This window comes from Cetorhinus maximus, unplaced genomic scaffold, assembly GCF_964194155.1.
Source record: "Cetorhinus maximus unplaced genomic scaffold, sCetMax3.hap1.1 HAP1_SCAFFOLD_540, whole genome shotgun sequence".
NCBI lineage: Eukaryota > Metazoa > Chordata > Chondrichthyes > Lamniformes > Cetorhinidae > Cetorhinus > Cetorhinus maximus.
The window spans coordinates 137,720-165,240 of NW_027596482.1; the positions used below are offsets into that span (position 1 = coordinate 137,720).

The following is a 27,521-nucleotide window of genomic DNA, read 5'->3' on the forward strand; positions in this document are numbered from 1 at the left end:
CCTTTCCAGGGGATTTTCAATGCTAAAAATAGTTTTCTTACAAACATCTGCTTTCTTTACTTCTCAACATGTACATGTTCCAAAATCCAACTTTCTTTCTTTCTCTCTCTCTCTCTCTCTCTCTCACTCACTCACTCACCCGCAGCAGCTACACACAAAAAACACGCACTCTCACCCAACACTCGCTGGCAGGGCCGGCAGCAGATTGGACGCTACGTCCAGATCCCTGATGGAAACAGTTAAGGATGCCAAGCTGCACGACGTCTTCAGCAACCCTGCAGACCGAGCGCAGCGTAGATACACCTGGTCGCGGCCAGACGGGTCCATTCGTTCCAGGATAGACTTCCTGTTTGTGTCCCGTGCATTCACAGTCAGATCCACCGAGGTCAAGCCGGTGTTCTTCTCTGACCACTGCCTCCTACTGGCGGACTGCCACTTGGAGAAGGACCTGAGGGTGGGCAGGGGGGCATGGAAGCTAAATGTGCAACTGCTGACCCCAGAGAACATTGAGGAGCTCAAGAGGGATTACAAAGGTTGGAGAACCGTGAAACCCCTCTTTGAGTCCCTGACACACTGGTGGGAAGCGATCAAGGGAAACATCAAGAGGTTTTTCATCCTCAAAGGCACCCAGAAAGCTAGAAAGGAACCGAGGGAAATGTCCCGACTCCAGAAAAAGATGCAGAATCTGCTCCGGCTGCAGTCGATGGGGGTGGATGTCAAGGAGGAGCTCCAAGAGGTGAAGGGCCAGCAAGCCTCGCACTTTGCCTCGGAGGCCTCCAAGATCATCTTCCGTTCCAGAGTCCGCTCCGTGGAGCAGGATGAGACGTGCTCACGTTTCTTCTTCCAAAAGGTACACAGAGAGCGCTCTGTGATCAGCAGCCTGAAGGAAGAAGACGGCTCAGTAAAGTCATCACGGTCCGACATTCTGAGGATCAGCAAATCCTTTTATGCCGGATTGTATGACGTGAAGCCCACGGACAGCACGGCCTCCCAGTCCTTCCTGTCCTCTATCACGGAGGTCTTAGACCACAGTACGCGGGAGAGCCTGGACAAACCGCTAACTCCTGACGAACTGACTAAGGCCCTCGAGTCCTTGGAGAAGAGTAAAACCCCCGGAAGCGACGGCTTGCCGACGGAGTTGTATTCGGCTCTGTGGGACTTGATCGGGCCAGACCTGCTAGGAGTGTACGAGAGTATGCTCCTGGCCGGTAGTATGTCAGAATCCATGAGGAAAGGCATCATCACCCTCATCTACAAGCACAAGGGGGAAAGGGAGGAAATTAGAAATTGGCGACCCATTTCACTGTTGAATGTGGACTATAAGATTCTGTCCAAGGTCATCGCCAACCGGGTCAAATCCGCTCTGGAATTGGTGATTCACCCTGACCAGACCTGCTCTGTGCCAGGCAGGAAGATCTCTGACAGCCTGGCGCTGCTCAGGGATACGATTGCCTATGTACAGGACAGGGGGGTGGATACCTGCCTCATCAGCTTGGATCAGGAGAAGGCCTTTGACAGAATATCGCACACCTACATGGTAGATGTGCGCTCCAAAATGGGGTTTGGGGAGGGAATTCGAAATTGGATCCAACTGCTCTACACTAACATCAGTAGCGCAGTCTCAATCAACGGGTGGGAAACAGATAGCTTTCCGATTAAATCTGGAGTCAGGCAGGGCTGTCCTCTCTCGCCTGTTCTTTTCGTGTGTTGCATAGAACCCTTTGCCGAGTCCATCAGGAAGGATCCGGGCATAAGAGGAGTGACGATCCCAGGCAGTGGAGGCATTCAGGTAAAAGCCTCCCTGTACATGGACGACGTCGCCGTCTTCTGGTCGGATCCGCTGTCGGTGCGCAGACTGATCCACATCTGCGACAAGATAGGATATAAAGCAGTGTAAAGTAAGTTAATAACAAATTGAGAAAGTAAATATGGAACACAAAATATTTTAAAACGAGGGCACAGGTTAAAAACATGATCCTAATTTCTGTTGAACTGAATGAGGCGAGTCATTACAGTGCGTGACCGATTTGTTTAAGTGTGCGGGCCCATTAAATTTTTTGCACAGCCGCGCAAATTTAAAGGGGCTTATGTGGCGGTGTGTCTGTGAGGAAACGTTGACTGTGACCTCTCCTCATATCTTGTATCCCACTGTGAAACCATCTTCAGCTCCCAAATTGCACTCAGACAATGTGCTACATTTGCATATTGTGCAGGAGTCGGGGGAGGGGTCATGGGGCTGCCCCTTGTCTCTGTACTTGAAAACTGTCTCTAATGGCAGCCAGGCAGCAACTGTTGTGCTTACTCAAAGCCAACCTGAAGAAAAGGCAAGACATGTTGGGTGCTGAGAGGGAGAAGCATTGCCACTTTAGGTTCTACTTGGATTTTACTGAGGTAAAAGGTGATTGAAAAAGTCAAGCATTTCTCCCCTAGCAGTTACCACTGAGGACAAATAATAGCGAGCGCTGATCTGTCACTGAGCACTGAGGCCGGCCAAGGGGAGGCATCTGAAAGCTGCAGAGAAAGCAAGAAGCCAGGATGGACGACTGAGAATACAGAAAAATACTGGCTGAGGTAGACAGCAAAAACTGTGACACAAGCTCAGGTAAGCGTGGTGTTTTGCAGTTCAAGTGCATCACTTTGTGACAGTATAGATATTTTTCACTTTCCTAGGATAAGGCTGTTCCCTTTCTAGAAGTTAGAAGCAGCCGTGCAGATGTATTTTCTGCGCTCCTTTGCTTGCCTGCTGAATAGGACTGATTGGAGGTGAAAAGGTGATTAAAAGAGAGCCGACATCATTGCAGGCTGGCAGATACTGTGCTGTGCTGTGCTGTGCTGTGCATGCAGGTGGTTTTGTTGTTTGGCTTGTATGTGACTTCTGGTTGAAGCTGAAAGATTTCTAAAATTTTGAAGGAAATAATCTTTGAGAAGGGGAGAAACATTTTCAACATTTTAACAGGATCTAAGGCTGTTCACTGTGTCGTACCTGTACTTATCCTTGCTGCCACCTGTCTTCTCACTGCTGATCATCATCTTGTGTTATTATAATGATATAATGCATTGGACTTATTTACTGTGACTTCATAACATGACACATTTCCCTTCTGGTGATGTCATGCTGACATCCCGTAAAGGAAATAGACCAACAGTCAGCCCAAAAGAAGGCCCAATGCCAAGCAAAGGAAGCCCATAACGAGGATGCTAGACAGCTCGTACAAAAGAAAGCAGGGCATCAGGAAACAACTCAACAGCAGCTGACGTAGTACTCTCCAGGTTCAGTGCAGGAGAAGTACTGGAATCAGTAAAAACTAATGCCCCTACATGTACGAACATACAACTTAGGAGCAGGAGTAGGCCACTGGGCCCCAAGAGCCTGCTCCACTATTCAGAAGATCATGGCTGATCTGATTGCAACCTCAACCCCACATTCCTGCCTACCACCGATAACCTTCCACCCCGCCTTGTTAATCTATCCAGCTCTGTCTTGAAAATATTCAAAGACCCTGTTTCCACCACCTTTTGAGGAAGAGAGTTCCAAAGACTCACTACGCTCTGAGAGAAACGCTCCTGACTTTGCCTTCCCTGTAGATGTGGAAGGAGTTTAGCTGCATGCCAGGTCAGCCGGCAAGCTCCACAGACTGATCGGCGCAGGCTTGGAGGGCCGAAATACATGTTCCTGTGCTGTACGTTTTTTTTGTTCTTTGTTCTTTGACTGCCCAAACTGAAAGCAAAGACAAAAATACAGCAGGCCTCGATCGAAGAACTCCTCTGCGCTGTGAGCTAGTTGCTCACACGGAAACTCAGCTACAAAGACTCGTGGATTGTCTCTCATGCCTGTCACGTGTTCTCCCTTGTGACTGACCGTTTCTCGAAATTTCCCATTACCTGCCAGTTACACGACACATCTAGCGCAACCATTGCAGGAAGGAACATTGCAGACATTTCAAAATGGTCATAACAGACAGTCAGACAGTGCAATGGTATTTAAGTTGCCTACATAGATCATGTTTCACTCTGAGGTGCTTCAAGGCAAAAGTGATACATGTAGTATTCACTGGAAACATTCACCGTGTGTCTTACAGCCCGAGGAGCCTATGCAAATCCCAGCCCCTTGGTGCACTATGGCTGAAAGGTCGTAGACAGCCACCTTTCCCCATTGCGCCTCTGCCCCAAACTTTAGTGCGTCCCTCAGCACGTAGTCCTGGACCTTGGAATGTGCCAACTCTTTGCAATGGAAGACCAAGAAGTTTCAGGCAGCCAAAGAGCGTCTTTCACCGAGTTGATCCTCCGGCTGCAGTTGATGCTTGTCTCGGCGTGTGTCCCTGGGAACAGCCCGTAGAGCACAGTGTCCGGACCTGTGTCACGGAACTGCTCGGGATGAACCTCGACAAGAACCACGGCCACTCTCTTCAGACCTTTTCTGCAAAGGCAGATTCCACAAGGAGGTGGGCAACGGTCTCTTCCCCACCACAGCCACCTCGAGGGCAACGTGCAGAGGGGGTGAGGCTCCTGGCGTGTAGGAAGGACCTGACGGCAAGGTCCTTTCTCACCACCAGCCAAGCTACGTCTTTGTGCTTGTTGGAAGGTTCTGGTGATGAGGCATTCTGCCAAATGACCCTGACAGTCTGTTCGGCGAACCATCCGACGGGATCCACCATCTCCTTTTCCCGCAGGGCCTCTAGGGTGATACGTGCTAACCACTGCCTGATGGACTTGCGGTTCCTCTGCATAATTTTTCCACACGGGACAGGTGATATGGCACTTGGAGCTTTCCGTGGCAGCGTGACCAGACCCATCCTTCGCAACACCAGGGACAGGTAGAACCTCAGCACGTAGTGACGCTTGGTGTTTGGGTCTACACACAGCTTGATACAGCCATACACAAAGGTGGCCATCAGGATGAGGGTGATGTTGGGCATGTTTTCTCCCCCTTCATCCAGAGGTTTTTTACATCATGTCCCTGCAAACATGGTCCACTTTTGACCTCCAGACAAAGCGGAAGTTGGCTCGCGTGATCGCCACAGCGCAGGAGTGAGGAATGGGCCAGACCTGCGCCATGTACAACACTGAGAGTGCCTCACGCCTGATGAGCAGGTTCTTACCCGCAATGGAGAGGGAGCTTTGCTCCCACAAGCCCAGTTCTTTTCTCACCATGGCTACTCGCTCCTTCCAGTTTCTAACGCATTCCCTGGTCCCTCCGAACCATATCCCCAGCAGCTTCAGGCAGTCTGACCTGCTGGTGAAAGGGACAAAGCTTAGTTCAGTTCCCAAAGGGCACGGCCTCGCTCTTGCCACGGTTTACCCTTGGCACCCGAGGCCGGTTCGAAGTGGTCGCAGGTGTTGATCGGTCTGCGCACCGATGTGTGAAAAGTGGGGAGTTGACCGTACTACCGCATCACCACACTGCCCCAGGTCCAATAGCATGGCGGAATGTATATACTGTAAAGTGCTTACTTATGAAATGTCAGCAAAGTAAACAAGGCTTGTGACGGCCTGTCACAATGCTACACCTTAGAGCGACAGCGCTCAGTGCAACCACTCCTTCACCAGCAGAATTACAGTGCGAACAACCCTTCCCAGTCATCATTGGACAAAAGGTATGACTACAACACCCAACCGATGGAACATGAAATCCGGCAGAAATCAGCAGCATCTGTCCAGAACCATGATCAGATCAAGTACGAGCACCCATTGTGAAGAAACCGATGGCGAATCAGGGAAGTACCAGAACAAGAAACACCAAGTAACCCCATCGCAAGCAGAACGCGATCTAAGACACGATCCCAGCGCAAGACTCCTACAGACAACCAGAATTGTGAGAACGTACGGCAATCTCAAACCAACTTCACAGTATCAACGAACCACCATTCCGTCCCAGGGACTCATAAGGTGATCACTTTGTACAATTGTAGGTTCAAACACAGAAGAGCAATTTGTTGTAATGTAAATAGTTCTTATTATTTAAGGGTACAGCTTGGAGTTGTTGTGGTATACCTTTAAAGAGCGTATCTAAAATTGCTGTGCATCGCCAGGCAGGGTGTGACGTGTATATACTCATGTATAATTCTCGGGCCGATGATAGGAGCTGTCCTAGAGACCTAGATATTGTTGTATATATTTCATCTCTTCAAATCAAAGAATTGAGTTAGCGATCCTCTTTGTGTCGTCGGTGTGTTTGCGTAAGGTGGAAAACACAACATGGAGGACCCCCATTTAAAGTGAATGGCAAAAGAACTAAGGCGACATGAGGAGAAACCTTCTTGCGCAGCGAGTGGTTAGAATCTGCAATGCACTGCCTGAGAGTGTGCTGGGGGCACTTTCAAGAGTGGCTTTCAAAAGAGAATCGGATAATTATCTGAAGAGAAAATATTTGCAGGGCTATGGGGAAAAGGCAGGTGAGTGGCACTAGGGGAGTTGCTCTTGCAAAGAGCTAGCACAGACACGACAGGCCGAATGGCCTCCTTTTCTGCTCTAACCAATCTAGGACTCTATGTGTGCAGCTCTGCACACTTGCTTGCTGCATTGTCACTCACGCCCTGCAAGACACGCAACTGCTTTCAAAAGCTTCTTCCACAGCAGCCTCTGACACTGACGTCCATGTGGATAGGCACAACCCTCTCCCATCTGATTGGTGGAATACTGCCGATCTACATAACTCTGATGCAGTCTCACTGAAAGAGAGAGAACAAAGGCAACTTTTCCAATTAGAAATCCCGGGACAAATATGCCAACAGTGAAACCGTCAGTGCTTAGATATATATATACATAAGTCTTTGAACGCTGTCAGTCTGCTTTAAAGGAGGGAAGGCAGATGGCACTCGGGGAAGTCAAGGGCGGCGCCGGCATCGCTTCTCGGCCTCTTGGCTAAGATCAAGTGTAGTGTGGCAGGGGCGACACCATGGTCCTGCCATGGCAAGGTCGGGATGGAAGGGCGAAAACCAATCGCAATCCGAATTCATACCGTGGGTTACCTATCACCGTCCGAGTCACGGTGAACCACAGCGACGAAGGAGGATCACCTATGGATCGGGGCTTCTTCACCAGGAGGATCCTGTTGAAGGCGTGCGGCTTCCAAGCTACGGAGATCTTCACCCTGCACGACTCCCGCAAAGGTGGTTATTTTGACGTCACGTTCAAGCAAGTGGCAGACTGCGTCCGGCTCCTGAGGGTGTTCGAGGAGAAGAGAGACCTGCCGGAGATGAAGATCCTGACGGCGGAGCCGCACTTTTCTCTGCCGTTGCAACGGGAACGTGAGGTGATGGTGCATGTGTACAACCCCTTCGTCCCTGTCGCCGACGTGGTCACCTTCCTCACCAGGTACTTCGATAAGGTGGGGAGCGGCACTGAGATTCGAGACGACTTGGGGATCTGGACAGGCAAACGCCTGTTTAAGGTCACGCTAAAGACCGATGGTAAGGGAGCCATTTTCCACCCTCCTTCCAGTTTCGCAATCGGGGGAAACCGTGGCTACCTGGTCTACGCTGGGCAACCCAAGCATTGCCGCTCATGCGGCAAGGCTGGTCATGTGGCGGCCAACTGCAGCGCCTCCCTCTGCAAGATCTGCAAACAGGAAGGGCACCAGACAAAAGACTGCAAACAGGCCAAGTGCTGCAACCTGTGTGGCGAGGCAAGTCACCTCTACAGGACCTGCCCCAAACGCTGCCGTACTTACGCACAGGCAGCCAAAGCCGACCACGGGGAAGCAGAAGAAATGTTCCGTGTCACTCCAACCACCAAGACCCCCAGGGAGCTCAACGGGACAAAGGAGGACACAGAGAGAGACAAGGTGGAGAAAGAGATTGAGGCAACAGAGAGCCAATCAACAGCACCACCCCCTGAACCTTCCAGTCCTCAGGACAGCGAATCAATGGAGGAGGAGGCAGCAGTGGAAAAGCAGCAGGGGGAGTGGCGGACGGTGAAGAACAAGAAAAGTAAGAGGGAGCGAAGAAGAAGCAAAGGCGTTTCCCAGAGAAGCGGCAAGAGGCGTCTCCCATCCGACACGGATGACAAGGGCAGCAGCTCTTCGGATGAGGAAGTGCCAGAGCGGCACCGACAGAAGAGGCGGCAAAGCTCCAGGGCGTTGGAGGACGAGACACCCGAGCTCCAGAAAATTGGAGACAACAAGGAGACCAACGCACCCCAACTTTGCCTGCAACCTGAGGAGGCCAGTGCACCACAGCCCCTGGAATCTGGGAGCAGTGAGGCAATCATCGCACCCCAGCTCCAGGAAGCCGGGAACAGCAACCCCCCAGAGGGGGTGAGTTTTGGAGAAGCTTCTCCAGCAAAGGTCATCTCAAAATCCGCTCACTACGTGAACCTCCAGATGCCACCGGAGCAGAACACGGCCAAGGAGATCTACCTCAGCCCATCCAAAGTGAAGGAATTTGAGCTCACTACGGGTATGAAGGAGCAGACTAAAGGTCTGGGACTCTCAGAGACAGTGGGTTTGGTAGGAGAATAAATGCTTTAATATGGGTTTAAAGATTGTATCCATAAATGTGCGTAGCATTAAATCTACTACGCGATGTGTTGCGACCTTGGACTACCTAGCCAAGGTCAAAGCTGACCTGTTGTTTCTGCAGGAGTGTGCGATACCGCACCTCAGCTCCTACAGGCAATGGTCACGATGGTGGTCCCACGGGCCATCGATCTGGTCGGGCGGAAACGACTCTCGTTCCTCCGGCCTGGGTATTCTGCTGCGGGGAGGCAACTTCACCGTCTCCGAGGTCAAGGAGGTGGTGGGCGGGCGACTCCTGGTAGCAGACGTAATGTACAAGAACGCTCCACTCCGGTTAATAAACGTGTACGGCCCGGCACAAGGGGCTGAGCGGCTGGAGGTTTTTCAGCAGCTCCCACTGCTGCTGGCGACCTCCAGGCCGGTCATTCTGGGCGGGGACTTCAACTGCATCATCGATGCGGCTGGACGATCCAGCAGGGCCGGAAGCAGATTGGACGCTACGTCCAGATCCCTGATGGAAACAGTTAAGGATGCCAAGCTGCACGACGTCTTCAGCAACCCTGCAGACGGAGCGCAGCGTAGATACACCTGGTCGCGGCCAGACGGGTCCATTCGTTCCAGGATAGACTTCCTGTTTGTGTCCCGTGCATTCACAGTCAGATCCACCGACGTCAAGCCGGTGTTCTTCTCTGACCACTGCCTCCTACTGGCGGACTGCCACTTGGAGGAAGACCTGAGGGTGGGCAGGGGGGCATGGAAGCTAAATGTGCAACTGCTGACCCCAGAGAACATTGAGGAGCTCAAGAGGGAGTACAAAGGTTGGAGAACCGTGAAACCCCTCTTTGAGTCCCTGACACACTGGTGGGAAGTGATCAAGGGAAGCATCAAGAGGTTTTTCATCCTCAAAGGCACCCAGAAAGCTAGAAAGGAACAGAGGGAAATGTCCCGACTCCAGGAAAAGATGCAGAATCTGCTCCGGCTGCGGTCGATGGGGGTCGATGTCAAGGAGGAGCTCCAAGAGGTGAAGGGCCAGCAAGCCTCGCACTTTGCCTCGGGGGCCTCCAAGATCATCTTCCGTTCCAGAGTCCGCTCCGTGGAGCAGGATGAGACGTGCTCACGTTTCTTCTTCCAAAAGGTACACAGAGAGCGCTCTGTGATCAGCAGCCTGAAGGAAGAAGACGGCTCAGTAAAGTCATCACGGTCCGACATTCTGAGGATCAGCAAATCCTTTTATGCCGGACTGTATGACGTGAAGCCCACGGACAGCACGGCCTCCCAGTCCTTCCTGTCCTCTATCACGGAGGTCCTAGACCACAGTACTCGGGAGAGCCTAGACAAACCGCTAACCCCTGACGAACTGACTAAGGCCCTCGAGTCCTTCGAGAAGAGTAAAACCCCCGGAAGCGACGGCTTGCCGGCGGAGTTGTATTCGGCTCTGTGGGACTTGATCGGCCCAGACCTGCTAGAAGTGTACGAGAGTATGCTCCTGGCCGGCAGCATGTCAGAATCCATGAGGAAAGGCATCATCACCCTCATCTACAAGCACAAGGGGGAAAGGGAGGAAATTAGAAATTGGCGACCCATTTCACTGTTGAATATGGACTATAAGATTCTGTCCAAGGTCATCGCCAACCGGGTCAAATCCGCTCTGGAATTGGTGATTCACCCTGACCAGACCTGCTCTGTGCCAGGCAGGAAGATCTCTGACAGCCTGGCGCTGCTCAGGGATACGATTGCCTATGTACAGGACAGGGGTGTGGATACCTGCCTCATCAGCTTGGATCAGGAGAAGGCCTTTGACAGAATATCGCACACCTACATGGGGGATGTGCTCTCCAAAATGGGCTTTGGGGAGGGAATTCGAAATTGGATCCAACTGCTCTACACTAACATCAGTAGCGCAGTCTCAATCAATGGGTGGGAAACAGATAGCTTTCCGATTAAATCTGGAGTCAGGCAGGGCTGCCCTCTCTCGCCTGTCCTTTTTGTGTGCTGCATAGAACCCTTTGCCGAGTCCATCAGGAAGGATCCGGGCATAAGAGGAGTGACGATCCCAGGCAGTGGAGGCACTCAGGTAAAAGCCTCCCTGTACATGGACGACGTCGCCGTCTTCTGCTCGGATCCGCTGTCGGTGCGCAGACTGATGCACGTCTGCGACCAGTTCGAACTGGCCTCGGGAGCCAAGGTAAATCGTGGGAAGAGCGAGGCCATGTTCTTTGGGAAGTGGGCTGACCGATCCTTTGTCCCCTTCACTGTCAGGGCTGACGGCCTAAAGGTGCTGGGGATATGGTTCGGAGGGACCGGGGCATGCGTTAGAAACTGGAAGGAGCGAGTGGCTATGGTGAAAAGGAAACTGGGCATGTGGGAGCGACGCTCCCTCTCCATTGCGGGTAAGAACCTGGTCATCAGGTGTGAGGTACTCTCGCTGTTGCTGTACGTGGCGCAGGTCTGGCCCATTCCACACTCCTGCGCGATGGCGATCACTCGAGCCATCTTCCGCTTTATCTGGAGGTCGAAAATGGATCGTGTCTGCAGGGACGCGATGTACAAGCCTCTAGATAAAGGGGGAAAAAACGTGCCCAACATCGCCCTCATACTGATGGCCACCTTTGTGTGCGGCTGCATCAAGCGGTGCGTAGACCCTCAGTACGCAAACACCAAGTGTCACTACGTGCTGAGGTTCTACCTGTCCCCGGTGTTGCGAAGGATGGGTCTGGCCACGCTGCCGCGGAACGCTCCAAGTAGTTGGACCGTGCCGTACCACCTGTCCCTGGTGGAAAAATTTATGCAGAAAAACACCTTTGACCACAAGTCCATCAGGCAGTGGTCAGCACGTAACGTCCTAGAGGCCCTGAGGGATAAGGAGAGGGTGGACCCTGTGGGATGGTTCCCCGAGCAGACTGTCAAAGTCATTTGGCAGAATGCCTCATCGCCAGAACTTTCCAACAAGCACCAAGACGTAGCTTGGCTGGTGGTGAGAAAGGCCCTCCCCGTCAGATCCTTCCTACACGCCAGGAGTCTCACCCCCTCTGCACGATGCCCTCGAGGTGGCTGTGGTGGGGAAGAGACCGTTGTTCACCTCCTTGTGGATTGTGCCTTTGCAAAGAAAGTCTGGAGAGAGATGCAGTGGTTGCTGTCGAGGTTCATCCCGAGCAGTTCTGTGACACAGGACTCTGTGCTCTACGGGCTGTTCCCAGGGACACACACCGAGACAAACATCAACTGCAGCTGGAGGATCATCAACTCGGTGAAAGACGCGCTTTGGTCTGCCCGAAGCTTGTTGGTCTTCCAGCACAAAGAGTTGTCCCCGACCGATTGTTGCGGACTGGCACAATCCAAAGTCCAGGACTACGTGCTGAGGGACGCACTAAAGCTTGGGGCAGCTGCCGCAAAGGCGCAATGGGGAAGGGTCGCTGTCTAAGACCTTTCTACCACAGCGCACCGAGAGACTGGGAACTGTTTAGAGCCCCTCGGGCTGTACAGATCAAAATGAAAGGCTGTAAATGACTGTAATATTGTTTGTACTGATGCACCTGGTGATACATTTTGTAAAAGTTTAACCTGGATTGTACCCTTGTAATGTTGTTTTTGAAATGGTTTTGAATGTGATTGAAGATTTTTATGAATAAAGTATATTTTTACAAAAAAAAAAAAAAAAAAATCTGTTCTTATCAGTTTAATATCTGATACGTCCCTTATCTGGGGACCATATATTAAATTGATTTTTGGAGCAGGGAGATGGAATAGGGGCTTGCTCCGTCCACTCCACGCATCGACCCGGTATTGCAGTATCTCTGGGAACGGTGCACCCTCCCCTTTCCAGGGGATTTTCAATGCTAAAAATAGTTTTCTTACAAACATCTGCTTTCTTTACTTCTCAACATGTACATGTTCCAAAATCCAACTTTCTTTGGAAAAACTCAGCAAGTCTGGCAGCATCGGCGGAGAAGAAACCAGTCAACGTTTCGAGCCCTCATGGCCCTTCAGCAGAACTGAAGCATAGTTTCAACAAGGGAGAAATATAAATTGGTTTAAGGTGGGTGGGGGGGAAGAGACACATTGAGGGTGTGGTGTGAGCAGATAATCAAAAGATGTCAGAGACAAAAGGGTCAAAGAGGTGTTGAAGGTGGTGGTCTTTGTCTGAGAAAAGTGCTAATTAAGAATGCAAGACAGGATATTCAAAGTACAGCTCTAGTGGGGGTGGGGTGGAAAGACTAAAGGTCTTTAGTCATTCTTAATTAGCACTTTTCTCAGACAAAGACCACCACCTTCAACACCTCTTTGACCCTTTTGTCTCTGACATCTTTTGATTATCTGCTCACACCACACCCTCAATGTGTCTCTTCCCCCCCCACCCACCTTAAACCAATTTATATTTCTCCCTTGTTGAAACTATGCTTCAGTTCTGCTGAAGGGCCATGAGGGCTCGAAACGTTGACTGGTTTCTTCTCCGCCGATGCTGCCAGACTTGCTGAGTTTTTCCAGGTAATTCTGTTTTTATTTTGTTTTGGATTTCCAGCATCCGCAGTAGCTTTTAGCTTTTTGTTTTTATCCAACTTTCTTTCTTTCTCTCTCTCTCTCTCTCTCTCTCACTCACTCACCCGCAGCAGCTACACACAAAAAACACGCACGCTCACCCAACACTCACAGACAGCACTCTCATCTCACAAACACTCTACCTCACTTATACAAAAACAGCTTTCACTTGCAAATACACCTCTCAAACACTCTCTCAGCTGCACCTTTCGCCTCACAACATTTTAAACCAGCTCTCTGCTGCCGCTGCCGCTGCTGCTGCTGACACAGCAACAATCAAAACTCACACCTCAAAGCTCACACACTTTACACAGCTACTCCGAAACCTCTACATCCACATTCACACAATCCTTACATTGCACAAGGAGCCCATTCCGCCCGTCGTGCCTGCACCAGCTCTCCCGGTGAACATTTCACCTCGTGCCTTTCTCCTGCCTTCTCCACGTAACCCGGCACATGCTTTCTTTTCAAATAATCATCTCATTCCCTCTTCAATTGAACCTGCCTCCGCCGCGCTATCAGGTGGTGCATTCCAGACCCTGACCGCTCGCTGCTCCTATCGCTTTTGCTTCTTTTGCCAGTTACTTTAAACCTGTGCCCTCTCCTTCTCGATCCTTGCCCCGGTGCAAACAGTTTCTCCCTATCTACTCTCTCCAGAGCCCTCATGATTTTCAATACCTCTATCAAGTCTCCTCTCAGACTTCTTTTCCCCAAGGAATACAGTCCCAACTTCTCCAATCTTACTTCATAACTCAACTTCCTCGCCCCTGGAACCAAACTCGTAAACCTCTTCTGCACTCTCTCCAATGCCTCCACTACCTTCCTAAAATGCAAGTCAAAATGCAATCCCTCAGAGTCGGCATGGCTTTACGAAGAGTAAATCGTGTTTGACTAATTTGCTAGAGTTCTTTGAAGATGTGACAAGCAAAGTGGATAACGGGGATCCTGTAGATGTAGTATGTCTGGACTTCCAGAAGGCATTTGATAAGGTGCCGCACAAAAGATTAATACACAAGATAAGATCACACGCAGCTAAGGGTAATATATTAGCTTGGATAGAGGATTGGCTAACCAACAGAAAGCAGAGAGTCAAGATAAATGGGTCTTTTGTGGATGCCAAGCTGTAACTAGTGGGGTGCCACAGGGTTCGGTCCTCGGGCCCCAACTATTTACTTGGATTCAGGAGTAGAAGGTACTATAGCTAAATTTGCAGATGACACCAAAATAGGTGGGAAAGTAAGTTGCAATGAAGAAATAAGAAATTTACAAATGGATATGGACAGGTTAGGTGAATGGGCCAAAATTTGGCAGATGGAGTTTAACTAAGTTAAATAAGTTTAATAAGTGTGCGGTTATCCATTTTGGTCAGAAGAATAAAAAGGCGACTTATTATTCAAATGGAGAGAAACTTCAGAAATGCTTCAGCACAGAGGGATCTGGGTGTCCTCGCGCACGAATCGCTGAAAGCTAGTATGCAGGTACAGCAGGTAACAAGGAAGGCAAATGGAATCGCTTCTCGGCCTTTTGGCTAAGATCAAGTGTTGCAGGGGCGACACCATGGTCCTGCCATGGCAAGGTCGGGATGGAAGGGCGAAAACCAATCGCAATCCGAATTCATACCGTGGGTTACCTATCACCGTCCGAGTCACGGTGAACCACAGCGACGAAGGAGGATCACCTATGGATCGGGGCTTCTTCACCAGGAGGATCCTGTTGAAGGCGTGCGGCTTCCAAGCTACGGAGATCTTCACCCTGCACGACTCCCGCAAAGGTGGTTATTTCGACGTGACGTTCAAGCAAGTGGCAGACTGCGTCCGGCTCCTGAGGGTGTTCGAGGAGAAGAGAGACCTGCCGGAGATGAAGATCCTGACGGCGGAGCCGCACTTTTCTCTGCCGTTGCAACGGGAACGTGAGGTGATGGTGCATGTGTACAACCCCTTCGTCCCTGTCGCCGACGTGGTCACCTTCCTCACCAGGTACTTCGATAAGGTGGGGAGCGGCACCGAGATTCGAGACGACTTGGGGATCTGGACAGGCAAACGCCTGTTTAAGGTCACGCTAAAGACCGATGGTAAGGGAGCCATTTTCCACCCTCCTTCCAGTTTCGCAATCGGGGGAAACCGTGGCTACCTGGTCTACGCTGGGCAACCCAAGCATTGTCGCTCATGCGGCAAGGCTGGTCATGTGGCGGCCAACTGCAGCGCCTCCCTCTGCAAGATCTGCAAACAGGAAGGGCACCAGACAAAAGACTGCAAACAGGCCAAGTGCTGCAACCTGTGTGGCGAGGCAAGTCACCTCTACAGGACCTGCCCCAAACGCTGCCGTACTTACGCACAGGCAGCCAAAGCCGACCACGGGGAAGCAGAAGAAATGTTTCGTGTCACTCCAACCACCAAGGCCCCCAGGGAGCTCAACGGGACAAAGGAGGACACAGAGAGAGACAAGGTGGAGAAAGAGATTGAGGCAACAGAGAGCCAATCAACAGCACTACCCCCTGAACCTTCCAGTCCTCAGGACAACGAATCAATGGAGGAGGAGGCAGCAGTGGAAAAGCAGCAGGGGGAGTGGCGGACGGTGAAGAACAAGAAAAGTAAGAGGGAGCGAAGAAGAAGCAAAGGCGTTTCCCAGAGAAGCGGCAAGAGGCGTCTCCCATCCGACACGGATGACAAGGGCAGCAGCTCTTCGGATGATGAAGTGCCAGAGCGGCACCGACAGAAGAGGCGGCAAAGCTCCAGGGCGTTGGAGGACGAGACACCCGAGCTCCAGAAAATTGGAGACAACAAGGAGACCAGCGCACCCCAACTTTGCCTGCAACCTGAGGAGGCCAGTGCACCACAGCCCCTGGAATCTGGGAGCAGTGAGGCAATCATCGCACCCCAGCTCCAGGAAGCCGGGAACAGCAACACCCCAGAGGGGGTGAGTTTTGGAGAAGCTTCTCCAGCAAAGGTCATCTCAAAATCCGCTCGCTACGTGAACCTCCAGATGCCACTGGAACAGAACACGGCCAAGGAGATCTACCTCAGCCCATCCAAAGTGAAGGAATTTGAGCTCACTACGGGTATGAAGGAGCAGACTAAAGGTCTGGGACTCTCAGAGACAGTGGGTTTGGTAGGAGAATAAATGCTTTAAAATGGGTTTAAAGATTGTATCCATAAATGTGCGTAGCATTAAATCTACTACGCGATGTGTTGCGACCTTGGACTACCTAGCCAAGGTCAAAGCTGACCTGTTGTTTCTGCAGGAGTGTGCGATACCGCACCTCAGCTCCTACAGGCAATGGTCACGATGGTGGTCCCACGGGCCATCGATCTGGTCGGGCGGAAACGACTCTCGTTCCTCCGGCCTGGGTATTCTGCTGCGGGGAGGCAACTTCACCGTCTCCGAGGTCAAGGAGGTGGTGGGCGGGCGACTCCTGGTAGCAGACGTAATGTACAAGAACGCTCCACTCCGGTTAATTAACGTGTACGGCCCGGCACAAGGGGCTGAGCGGCTGGAGGTTTTTCAGCAGCTCCCACTGCTGCTGGCGACCTCCAGGCCGGTCATTCTGGGCGGGGACTTCAACTGCATCATCGATGCGGCTGGACGATCCGGCAGGGCCGGAAGCAGATTGGACGCTACGTCCAGATCCCTGATGGAAACAGTTAAGGATGCCAAGCTGCACGACGTCTTCAGCAACCCTGCAGACGGAGCGCAGCGTAGATACACCTGGTCGCGGCCAGACGGGTCCATTCGTTCCAGGATAGACTTCCTGTTTGTGTCCCGTGCATTCACAGTCAGATCCACCGAGGTCAAGCCGGTGTTCTTCTCTGACCACTGCCTCCTACTGGCGGACTGCCACTTGGAGGAAGACCTGAGGGTGGGCAGGGGGGCATGGAAGCTAAATGTGCAACTGCTGACCCCAGAGAACATTGAGGAGCTCAAGAGGGATTACAAAGGTTGGAGAACCGTGAAACCCCTCTTTGAGTCCCTGACACACTGGTGGGAAGTGATCAAGGGAAGCATCAAGAGGTTTTTCATCCGCAAAGGCACCCAGAAAGCTAGAAAGGAACAGAGGGAAATGTCCCGACTCCAGGAAAAGATGCAGAATCTGCTCCGGCTGCAGTCGATGGGGGTGGATGTCAAGGAGGAGCTCCAAGAGGTGAAGGGCCAGCAAGCCTCGCACTTTGCCTCGGAGGCCTCCAAGATCATCTTCCGTTCCAGAGTCCGCTCCGTGGAGCAGGATGAGACGTGCTCACGTTTCTTCTTCCAAAAGGTACACAGAGAGCGCTCTGTGATCAGCAGCCTGAAGGAAGAAGACGGCTCAGTAAAGTCATCACGGTCCGACATTCTGAGGATCAGCAAATCCTTTTATGGCGGACTGTATGACGTGAAGCCCACGGACAGCACGGCCTCCCAGTCCTTCCTGTCCTCTATCACGGAGGTCTTAGACCACAGTACGCGGGAGAGCCTAGACAAACCGCTAACTCCTGACGAACTGACTAAGGCCCTCGAGTCCTTCGAGAAGAGTAAAACCCCCGGAAGCGACGGCCTGCCGGCGGAGTTGTATTCGGCTCTGTGGGACTTGATCGGCCCAGACCTGCTAGCAGTGTACGAGAGTATGCTCCTGGCCGGCAGCATGTCAGAATCCATGAGGAAAGGCATCATCACCCTCATCTACAAGCACAAGGGGGAAAGGGAGGAAATTAGAAATTGGCGACCCATTTCACTGTTGAATGTGGACTATAAGATTCTGTCCAAGGTCATCGCCAACCGGGTCAAATCCGCTCTGGAATTGGTGATTCACCCTGACCAGACCTGCTCTGTGCCAGGCAGGAAGATCTCTGACAGCCTGGCGCTGCTCAGGGATACGATTGCCTATGTACAGGACAGGGGTGTGGATACCTGCCTCATCAGCTTGGATCAGGAGAAGGCCTTTGACAGAATATCGCACACCTACATGGGGGATGTGCTCTCCAAAATGGGCTTTGGGGAGGGAATTCGAAATTGGATCCAACTGCTCTACACTAACATCAGTAGCGCAGTCTCAATCAATGGGTGGGAAACAGATAGCTTTCCCATTAAATCTGGAGTCAGGCAGGGCTGTCCTCTCTCGCCTGTCCTTTTCGTGTGCTGCATAGAACCCTTTGCCGAGTCCATCAGGAAGGATCCGGGCATAAGAGGAGTGACGATCCCAGGCAGTGGAGGCACTCAGGTAAAAGCCTCCCTGTACATGGACGACGTCGCCGTCTTCTGCTCGGATCCGCTGTCGGTGCGCAGACTGATGCACGTCTGCGACCAGTTCGAACTGGCCTCGGGAGCCAAGGTAAATCGTGGGAAGAGCGAGGCCATGTTCTTTGGGAACTGGGCTGACCGATCCTTTGTCCCCTTCACTGTCAGGGCTGACGGCCTGAAGGTGCTGGGGATATGGTTCGGAGGGACCGGGGCATGCGTTAGAAACTGGAAGGAGCGAGTGGCTATGGTGAAAAGGAAACTGGGCATGTGGGATCGACGCTCCCTCTCCATTGCGGGTAAGAACCTGGTCATCAGGTGTGAGGTACTCTCGCTGTTGCTGTACGTGGCGCAGGTCTGGCCCATTCCAGACTCCTGCGCGACGGCGATCACTCGAGCCATCTTCCGCTTTATCTGGAGGTCGAAAATGGATCGTGTCCGCAGGGACGCGATCTACAAGCCTCTAGATAAAGGGGGAAAAAACGTGCCCAACATCGCCCTCATACTGATGGCCACCTTTGTGTGCGGCTGCATCAAGCGGTGCGTAGACCCTCAGTACGCAAACACCAAGCGTCACTACGTGCTGAGGTTCTACCTGTCCCCGGTGTTGCGAAGGATGGGTCTGGCCACGCTGCCGCGGAACGCTCCAAGTAGTTGGACCGTGCCGTACCACCTGTCCCTGGTGGAAAAATTGATGCAGAAAAACACCTTTGACCACAAGTCCATCAGGCAGTGGTCAGCACGTAACGTCCTAGAGGCCCTGAGGGATAAGGAGAGGGTGGACCCTGTGGGATGGTTCCCCGAGCAGACTGTCAAAGTCATTTGGCAGAATGCCTCATCGCCAGAACTTTCCAACAAGCACCAAGACGTAGCTTGGCTGGTGGTGAGAAAGGCCCTCCCCGTCAGATCCTTCCTACACGCCAGGAAGCTCACCCCCTCTGCACGTTGCCCTCGAGGTGGCTGTGGTGGGGAAGAGACCGTTGTCCACCTCCTTGTGGATTGTGCCTTTGCAAAGAAAGTCTGGAGAGAGATGCAGTGGTTGCTGTCGAGGTTCATCCCGAGCAGTTCTGTGACACAGGACTCTGTGCTCTACGGGCTGTTCCCAGGGACACACACCGAGACAAACATCAACTGCAGCTGGAGGATCATCAACTCGGTGAAAGAGGCGCTTTGGTCTGCCCGAAACTTGTTGGTCTTCCAGCACAAAGAGTTGTCCCCGACCGATTGTTGCGGACTGGCACAATCCAAAGTCCAGGACTACGTGCTGAGGGACGCACTAAAGCTTGGGGCAGCTGCCGCAAAGGCGCAATGGGGAAGGGTCGCTGTCTAAGACCTTTCTACCACAGCGCACCGAGAGACTGGGAACTGTTTAGAGCCCCTCGGGCTGTACAGATCAAAATGAAAGGCTGTAAATGATTGTAATATTGTTTGTACTAATGCACCTGGTGATACATTTTGTAAAAGTTTAACCCTGGATTGTACCCTTGTAAGGTTGTTTTTGAAATGGTGTGGAATGTGATTGAAGATATTTTATGAATAAAGTATATTTTTACAAAAAAAAAAAAAAATCTGTTCTTATCAGTTTAATATCTGATACGTCCCTTATCTGGGGACCATATATTAAATTGATTTTTGGAGCAGGGAGATGGAATAGGGGCTTGCTCCGTCCACTCCACGCATCGACCCGGTATTGCAGTATCTCTGGGAACGGTGCACCCTCCCCTTTCCAGGGGATTTTCAATGCTAAAAATAGTTTTCTTACAAACATCTGCTTTCTTTACTTCTCAACATGTACATGTTCCAAAATCCAACTTTCTTTCTTTCTCTCTCTCTCTCTCTCTCTCTCACTCACTCACTCACCCGCAGCAGCTACACACAAAAAACACGCACTCTCACCCAACACTCGCTGGCAGGGCCGGCAGCAGATTGGACGCTACGTCCAGATCCCTGATGGAAACAGTTAAGGATGCCAAGCTGCACGACGTCTTCAGCAACCCTGCAGACCGAGCGCAGCGTAGATACACCTGGTCGCGGCCAGACGGGTCCATTCGTTCCAGGATAGACTTCCTGTTTGTGTCCCGTGCATTCACAGTCAGATCCACCGAGGTCAAGCCGGTGTTCTTCTCTGACCACTGCCTCCTACTGGCGGACTGCCACTTGGAGAAGGACCTGAGGGTGGGCAGGGGGGCATGGAAGCTAAATGTGCAACTGCTGACCCCAGAGAACATTGAGGAGCTCAAGAGGGATTACAAAGGTTGGAGAACCGTGAAACCCCTCTTTGAGTCCCTGACACACTGGTGGGAAGCGATCAAGGGAAACATCAAGAGGTTTTTCATCCTCAAAGGCACCCAGAAAGCTAGAAAGGAACCGAGGGAAATGTCCCGACTCCAGAAAAAGATGCAGAATCTGCTCCGGCTGCAGTCGATGGGGGTGGATGTCAAGGAGGAGCTCCAAGAGGTGAAGGGCCAGCAAGCCTCGCACTTTGCCTCGGAGGCCTCCAAGATCATCTTCCGTTCCAGAGTCCGCTCCATGGAGCAGGATGAGACGTGCTCACGTTTCTTCTTCCAAAAGGTACACAGAGAGCGCTCTGTGATCAGCAGCCTGAAGGAAGAAGACGGCTCAGTAAAGTCATCACGGTCCGACATTCTGAGGATCAGCAAATCCTTTTATGGCGGACTGTATGACGTGAAGCCCACGGACAGCACGGCCTCCCAGTCCTTCCTGTCCTCTATCACGGAGGTCTTAGACCACAGTACGCGGGAGAGCCTAGACAAACCGCTAACTCCTGACGAACTGACTAAGGCCCTCGAGTCCTTCGAGAAGAGTAAAACCCCCGGAAGCGACGGCCTGCCGGCGGAGTTGTATTCGGCTCTGTGGGACTTGATCGGCCCAGACCTGCTAGCAGTGTACGAGAGTATGCTCCTGGCCGGCAGCATGTCAGAATCCATGAGGAAAGGCATCATCACCCTCATCTACAAGCACAAGGGGGAAAGGGAGGAAATTAGAAATTGGCGACCCATTTCACTGTTGAATGTGGACTATAAGATTCTGTCCAAGGTCATCGCCAACCGGGTCAAATCCGCTCTGGAATTGGTGATTCACCCTGACCAGACCTGCTCTGTGCCAGGCAGGAAGATCTCTGACAGCCTGGCGCTGCTCAGGGATACGATTGCCTATGTACAGGACAGGGGTGTGGATACCTGCCTCATCAGCTTGGATCAGGAGAAGGCCTTTGACAGAATATCGCACACCTACATGGGGGATGTGCTCTCCAAAATGGGCTTTGGGGAGGGAATTCGAAATTGGATCCAACTGCTCTACACTAACATCAGTAGCGCAGTCTCAATCAATGGGTGGGAAACAGATAGCTTTCCCATTAAATCTGGAGTCAGGCAGGGCTGTCCTCTCTCGCCTGTCCTTTTCGTGTGCTGCATAGAACCCTTTGCCGAGTCCATCAGGAAGGATCCGGGCATAAGAGGAGTGACGATCCCAGGCAGTGGAGGCACTCAGGTAAAAGCCTCCCTGTACATGGACGACGTCGCCGTCTTCTGCTCGGATCCGCTGTCGGTGCGCAGACTGATGCACGTCTGCGACCAGTTCGAACTGGCCTCGGGAGCCAAGGTAAATCGTGGGAAGAGCGAGGCCATGTTCTTTGGGAACTGGGCTGACCGATCCTTTGTCCCCTTCACTGTCAGGGCTGACGGCCTGAAGGTGCTGGGGATATGGTTCGGAGGGACCGGGGCATGCGTTAGAAACTGGAAGGAGCGAGTGGCTATGGTGAAAAGGAAACTGGGCATGTGGGATCGACGCTCCCTCTCCATTGCGGGTAAGAACCTGGTCATCAGGTGTGAGGTACTCTCGCTGTTGCTGTACGTGGCGCAGGTCTGGCCCATTCCAGACTCCTGCGCGACGGCGATCACTCGAGCCATCTTCCGCTTTATCTGGAGGTCGAAAATGGATCGTGTCCGCAGGGACGCGATCTACAAGCCTCTAGATAAAGGGGGAAAAAACGTGCCCAACATCGCCCTCATACTGATGGCCACCTTTGTGTGCGGCTGCATCAAGCGGTGCGTAGACCCTCAGTACGCAAACACCAAGCGTCACTACGTGCTGAGGTTCTACCTGTCCCCGGTGTTGCGAAGGATGGGTCTGGCCACGCTGCCGCGGAACGCTCCAAGTAGTTGGACCGTGCCGTACCACCTGTCCCTGGTGGAAAAATTGATGCAGAAAAACACCTTTGACCACAAGTCCATCAGGCAGTGGTCAGCACGTAACGTCCTAGAGGCCCTGAGGGATAAGGAGAGGGTGGACCCTGTGGGATGGTTCCCCGAGCAGACTGTCAAAGTCATTTGGCAGAATGCCTCATCGCCAGAACTTTCCAACAAGCACCAAGACGTAGCTTGGCTGGTGGTGAGAAAGGCCCTCCCCGTCAGATCCTTCCTACACGCCAGGAAGCTCACCCCCTCTGCACGTTGCCCTCGAGGTGGCTGTGGTGGGGAAGAGACCGTTGTCCACCTCCTTGTGGATTGTGCCTTTGCAAAGAAAGTCTGGAGAGAGATGCAGTGGTTGCTGTCGAGGTTCATCCCGAGCAGTTCTGTGACACAGGACTCTGTGCTCTACGGGCTGTTCCCAGGGACACACACCGAGACAAACATCAACTGCAGCTGGAGGATCATCAACTCGGTGAAAGAGGCGCTTTGGTCTGCCCGAAACTTGTTGGTCTTCCAGCACAAAGAGTTGTCCCCGACCGATTGTTGCGGACTGGCACAATCCAAAGTCCAGGACTACGTGCTGAGGGACGCACTAAAGCTTGGGGCAGCTGCCGCAAAGGCGCAATGGGGAAGGGTCGCTGTCTAAGACCTTTCTACCACAGCGCACCGAGAGACTGGGAACTGTTTAGAGCCCCTCGGGCTGTACAGATCAAAATGAAAGGCTGTAAATGATTGTAATATTGTTTGTACTAATGCACCTGGTGATACATTTTGTAAAAGTTTAACCCTGGATTGTACCCTTGTAAGGTTGTTTTTGAAATGGTGTGGAATGTGATTGAAGATATTTTATGAATAAAGTATATTTTTACAAAAAAAAAAAAAAATCTGTTCTTATCAGTTTAATATCTGATACGTCCCTTATCTGGGGACCATATATTAAATTGATTTTTGGAGCAGGGAGATGGAATAGGGGCTTGCTCCGTCCACTCCACGCATCGACCCGGTATTGCAGTATCTCTGGGAACGGTGCACCCTCCCCTTTCCAGGGGATTTTCAATGCTAAAAATAGTTTTCTTACAAACATCTGCTTTCTTTACTTCTCAACATGTACATGTTCCAAAATCCAACTTTCTTTCTTTCTCTCTCTCTCTCTCTCTCTCTCACTCACTCACTCACCCGCAGCAGCTACACACAAAAAACACGCACTCTCACCCAACACTCGCTGGCAGGGCCGGCAGCAGATTGGACGCTACGTCCAGATCCCTGATGGAAACAGTTAAGGATGCCAAGCTGCACGACGTCTTCAGCAACCCTGCAGACCGAGCGCAGCGTAGATACACCTGGTCGCGGCCAGACGGGTCCATTCGTTCCAGGATAGACTTCCTGTTTGTGTCCCGTGCATTCACAGTCAGATCCACCGAGGTCAAGCCGGTGTTCTTCTCTGACCACTGCCTCCTACTGGCGGACTGCCACTTGGAGAAGGACCTGAGGGTGGGCAGGGGGGCATGGAAGCTAAATGTGCAACTGCTGACCCCAGAGAACATTGAGGAGCTCAAGAGGGATTACAAAGGTTGGAGAACCGTGAAACCCCTCTTTGAGTCCCTGACACACTGGTGGGAAGCGATCAAGGGAAACATCAAGAGGTTTTTCATCCTCAAAGGCACCCAGAAAGCTAGAAAGGAACCGAGGGAAATGTCCCGACTCCAGAAAAAGATGCAGAATCTGCTCCGGCTGCAGTCGATGGGGGTCGATGTCAAGGAGGAGCTCCAAGAGGTGAAGGGCCAGCAAGCCTCGCACTTTGCCTCGGAGGCCTCCAAGATCATCTTCCGTTCCAGAGTCCGCTCCATGGAGCAGGATGAGACGTGCTCACGTTTCTTCTTCCAAAAGGTACACAGAGAGCGCTCTGTGATCAGCAGCCTGAAGGAAGAAGACGGCTCAGTAAAGTCATCACGGTCCGACATTCTGAGGATCAGCAAATCCTTTTATGCCGGATTGTATGACGTGAAGCCCACGGACAGCACGGCCTCCCAGTCCTTCCTGTCCTCTATCACGGAGGTCTTAGACCACAGTACGCGGGAGAGCCTGGACAAACCGCTAACTCCTGATGAACTGACTAAGGCCCTCGAGTCCTTGGAGAAGAGTAAAACCCCCGGAAGCGACGGCTTGCCGACGGAGTTGTATTCGGCTCTGTGGGACTTGATCGGCCCAGACCTGCTAGGAGTGTACGAGAGTATGCTCCTGGCCGGTAGTATGTCAGAATCCATGAGGAAAGGCATCATCACCCTCATCTACAAGCACAAGGGGGAAAGGGAGGAAATTAGAAATTGGCGACCCATTTCACTGTTGAATGTGGACTATAAGATTCTGTCCAAGGTCATCGCCAACCGGGTCAAATCCGCTCTGGAATTGGTGATTCACCCTGACCAGACCTGCTCTGTGCCAGGCAGGAAGATCTCTGACAGCCTGGCGCTGCTCAGGGATACGATTGCCTATGTACAGGACAGGGGGGTGGATACCTGCCTCATCAGCTTGGATCAGGAGAAGGCCTTTGACAGAATATCGCACACCTACATGGTAGATGTGCGCTCCAAAATGGGGTTTGGGGAGGGAATTCGAAATTGGATCCAACTGCTCTACACTAACATCAGTAGCGCAGTCTCAATCAACGGGTGGGAAACAGATAGCTTTCCGATTAAATCTGGAGTCAGGCAGGGCTGTCCTCTCTCGCCTGTTCTTTTCGTGTGTTGCATAGAACCCTTTGCCGAGTCCATCAGGAAGGATCCGGGCATAAGAGGAGTGACGATCCCAGGCAGTGGAGGCATTCAGGTAAAAGCCTCCCTGTACATGGACGACGTCGCCGTCTTCTGGTCGGATCCGCTGTCGGTGCGCAGACTGATCCACATCTGCGACAAGATAGGATATAAAGCAGTGTAAAGTAAGTTAATAACAAATTGAGAAAGTAAATATGGAACACAAAATATTTTAAAACGAGGGCACAGGTTAAAAACATGATCCTAATTTCTGTTGAACTGAATGAGGCGAGTCATTACAGTGCGTGACCGATTTGTTTAAGTGTGCGGGCCCATTAAATTTTTTGCACAGCCGCGCAAATTTAAAGGGGCTTATGTGGCGGTGTGTCTGTGAGGAAACGTTGACTGTGACCTCTCCTCATATCTTGTATCCCACTGTGAAACCATCTTCAGCTCCCAAATTGCACTCAGACAATGTGCTACATTTGCATATTGTGCAGGAGTCGGGGGAGGGGTCATGGGGCTGCCCCTTGTCTCTGTACTTGAAAACTGTCTCTAATGGCAGCCAGGCAGCAACTGTTGTGCTTACTCAAAGCCAACCTGAAGAAAAGGCAAGACATGTTGGGTGCTGAGAGGGAGAAGCATTGCCACTTTAGGTTCTACTTGGATTTTACTGAGGTAAAAGGTGATTGAAAAAGTCAAGCATTTCTCCCCTAGCAGTTACCACTGAGGACAAATAATAGCGAGCGCTGATCTGTCACTGAGCACTGAGGCCGGCCAAGGGGAGGCATCTGAAAGCTGCAGAGAAAGCAAGAAGCCAGGATGGACGACTGAGAATACAGAAAAATACTGGCTGAGGTAGACAGCAAAAACTGTGACACAAGCTCAGGTAAGCGTGGTGTTTTGCAGTTCAAGTGCATCACTTTGTGACAGTATAGATATTTTTCACTTTCCTAGGATAAGGCTGTTCCCTTTCTAGAAGTTAGAAGCAGCCGTGCAGATGTATTTTCTGCGCTCCTTTGCTTGCCTGCTGAATAGGACTGATTGGAGGTGAAAAGGTGATTAAAAGAGAGCCGACATCATTGCAGGCTGGCAGATACTGTGCTGTGCTGTGCTGTGCTGTGCATGCAGGTGGTTTTGTTGTTTGGCTTGTATGTGACTTCTGGTTGAAGCTGAAAGATTTCTAAAATTTTGAAGGAAATAATCTTTGAGAAGGGGAGAAACATTTTCAACATTTTAACAGGATCTAAGGCTGTTCACTGTGTCGTACCTGTACTTATCCTTGCTGCCACCTGTCTTCTCACTGCTGATCATCATCTTGTGTTATTATAATGATATAATGCATTGGACTTATTTACTGTGACTTCATAACATGACACATTTCCCTTCTGGTGATGTCATGCTGACATCCCGTAAAGGAAATAGACCAACAGTCAGCCCAAAAGAAGGCCCAATGCCAAGCAAAGGAAGCCCATAACGAGGATGCTAGACAGCTCGTACAAAAGAAAGCAGGGCATCAGGAAACAACTCAACAGCAGCTGACGTAGTACTCTCCAGGTTCAGTGCAGGAGAAGTACTGGAATCAGTAAAAACTAATGCCCCTACATGTACGAACATACAACTTAGGAGCAGGAGTAGGCCACTGGGCCCCAAGAGCCTGCTCCACTATTCAGAAGATCATGGCTGATCTGATTGCAACCTCAACCCCACATTCCTGCCTACCACCGATAACCTTCCACCCCGCCTTGTTAATCTATCCAGCTCTGTCTTGAAAATATTCAAAGACCCTGTTTCCACCACCTTTTGAGGAAGAGAGTTCCAAAGACTCACTACGCTCTGAGAGAAACGCTCCTGACTTTGCCTTCCCTGTAGATGTGGAAGGAGTTTAGCTGCATGCCAGGTCAGCCGGCAAGCTCCACAGACTGATCGGCGCAGGCTTGGAGGGCCGAAATACATGTTCCTGTGCTGTACGTTTTTTTTGTTCTTTGTTCTTTGACTGCCCAAACTGAAAGCAAAGACAAAAATACAGCAGGCCTCGATCGAAGAACTCCTCTGCGCTGTGAGCTAGTTGCTCACACGGAAACTCAGCTACAAAGACTCGTGGATTGTCTCTCATGCCTGTCACGTGTTCTCCCTTGTGACTGACCGTTTCTCGAAATTTCCCATTACCTGCCAGTTACACGACACATCTAGCGCAACCATTGCAGGAAGGAACATTGCAGACATTTCAAAATGGTCATAACAGACAGTCAGACAGTGCAATGGTATTTAAGTTGCCTACATAGATCATGTTTCACTCTGAGGTGCTTCAAGGCAAAAGTGATACATGTAGTATTCACTGGAAACATTCACCGTGTGTCT

The 27,521-nt window shown here is 51.5% G+C and overlaps 1 non-coding gene and 2 pseudogenes across 1 annotated transcript; all 3 read left to right on the plus strand.

Annotated features, from left to right (window-relative positions):
* The first annotated feature begins 12,087 nt into the window (after positions 1 to 12,087).
* Positions 12,088 to 12,269, plus strand: LOC144674036 (U2 spliceosomal RNA). The gene has a single exon (XR_013574459.1). It is a non-coding gene; the product is annotated as a U2 spliceosomal RNA (small nuclear RNA).
* A 7,473-nt stretch (positions 12,270 to 19,742) lies between these two features.
* LOC144674011 (U2 spliceosomal RNA) lies at positions 19,743 to 19,920 on the plus strand (annotated as a pseudogene).
* A 3,349-nt stretch (positions 19,921 to 23,269) lies between these two features.
* On the plus strand, positions 23,270 to 23,447 carry LOC144674012 (U2 spliceosomal RNA; annotated as a pseudogene).
* Positions 23,448 to 27,521: the final 4,074 nt, after the last annotated feature.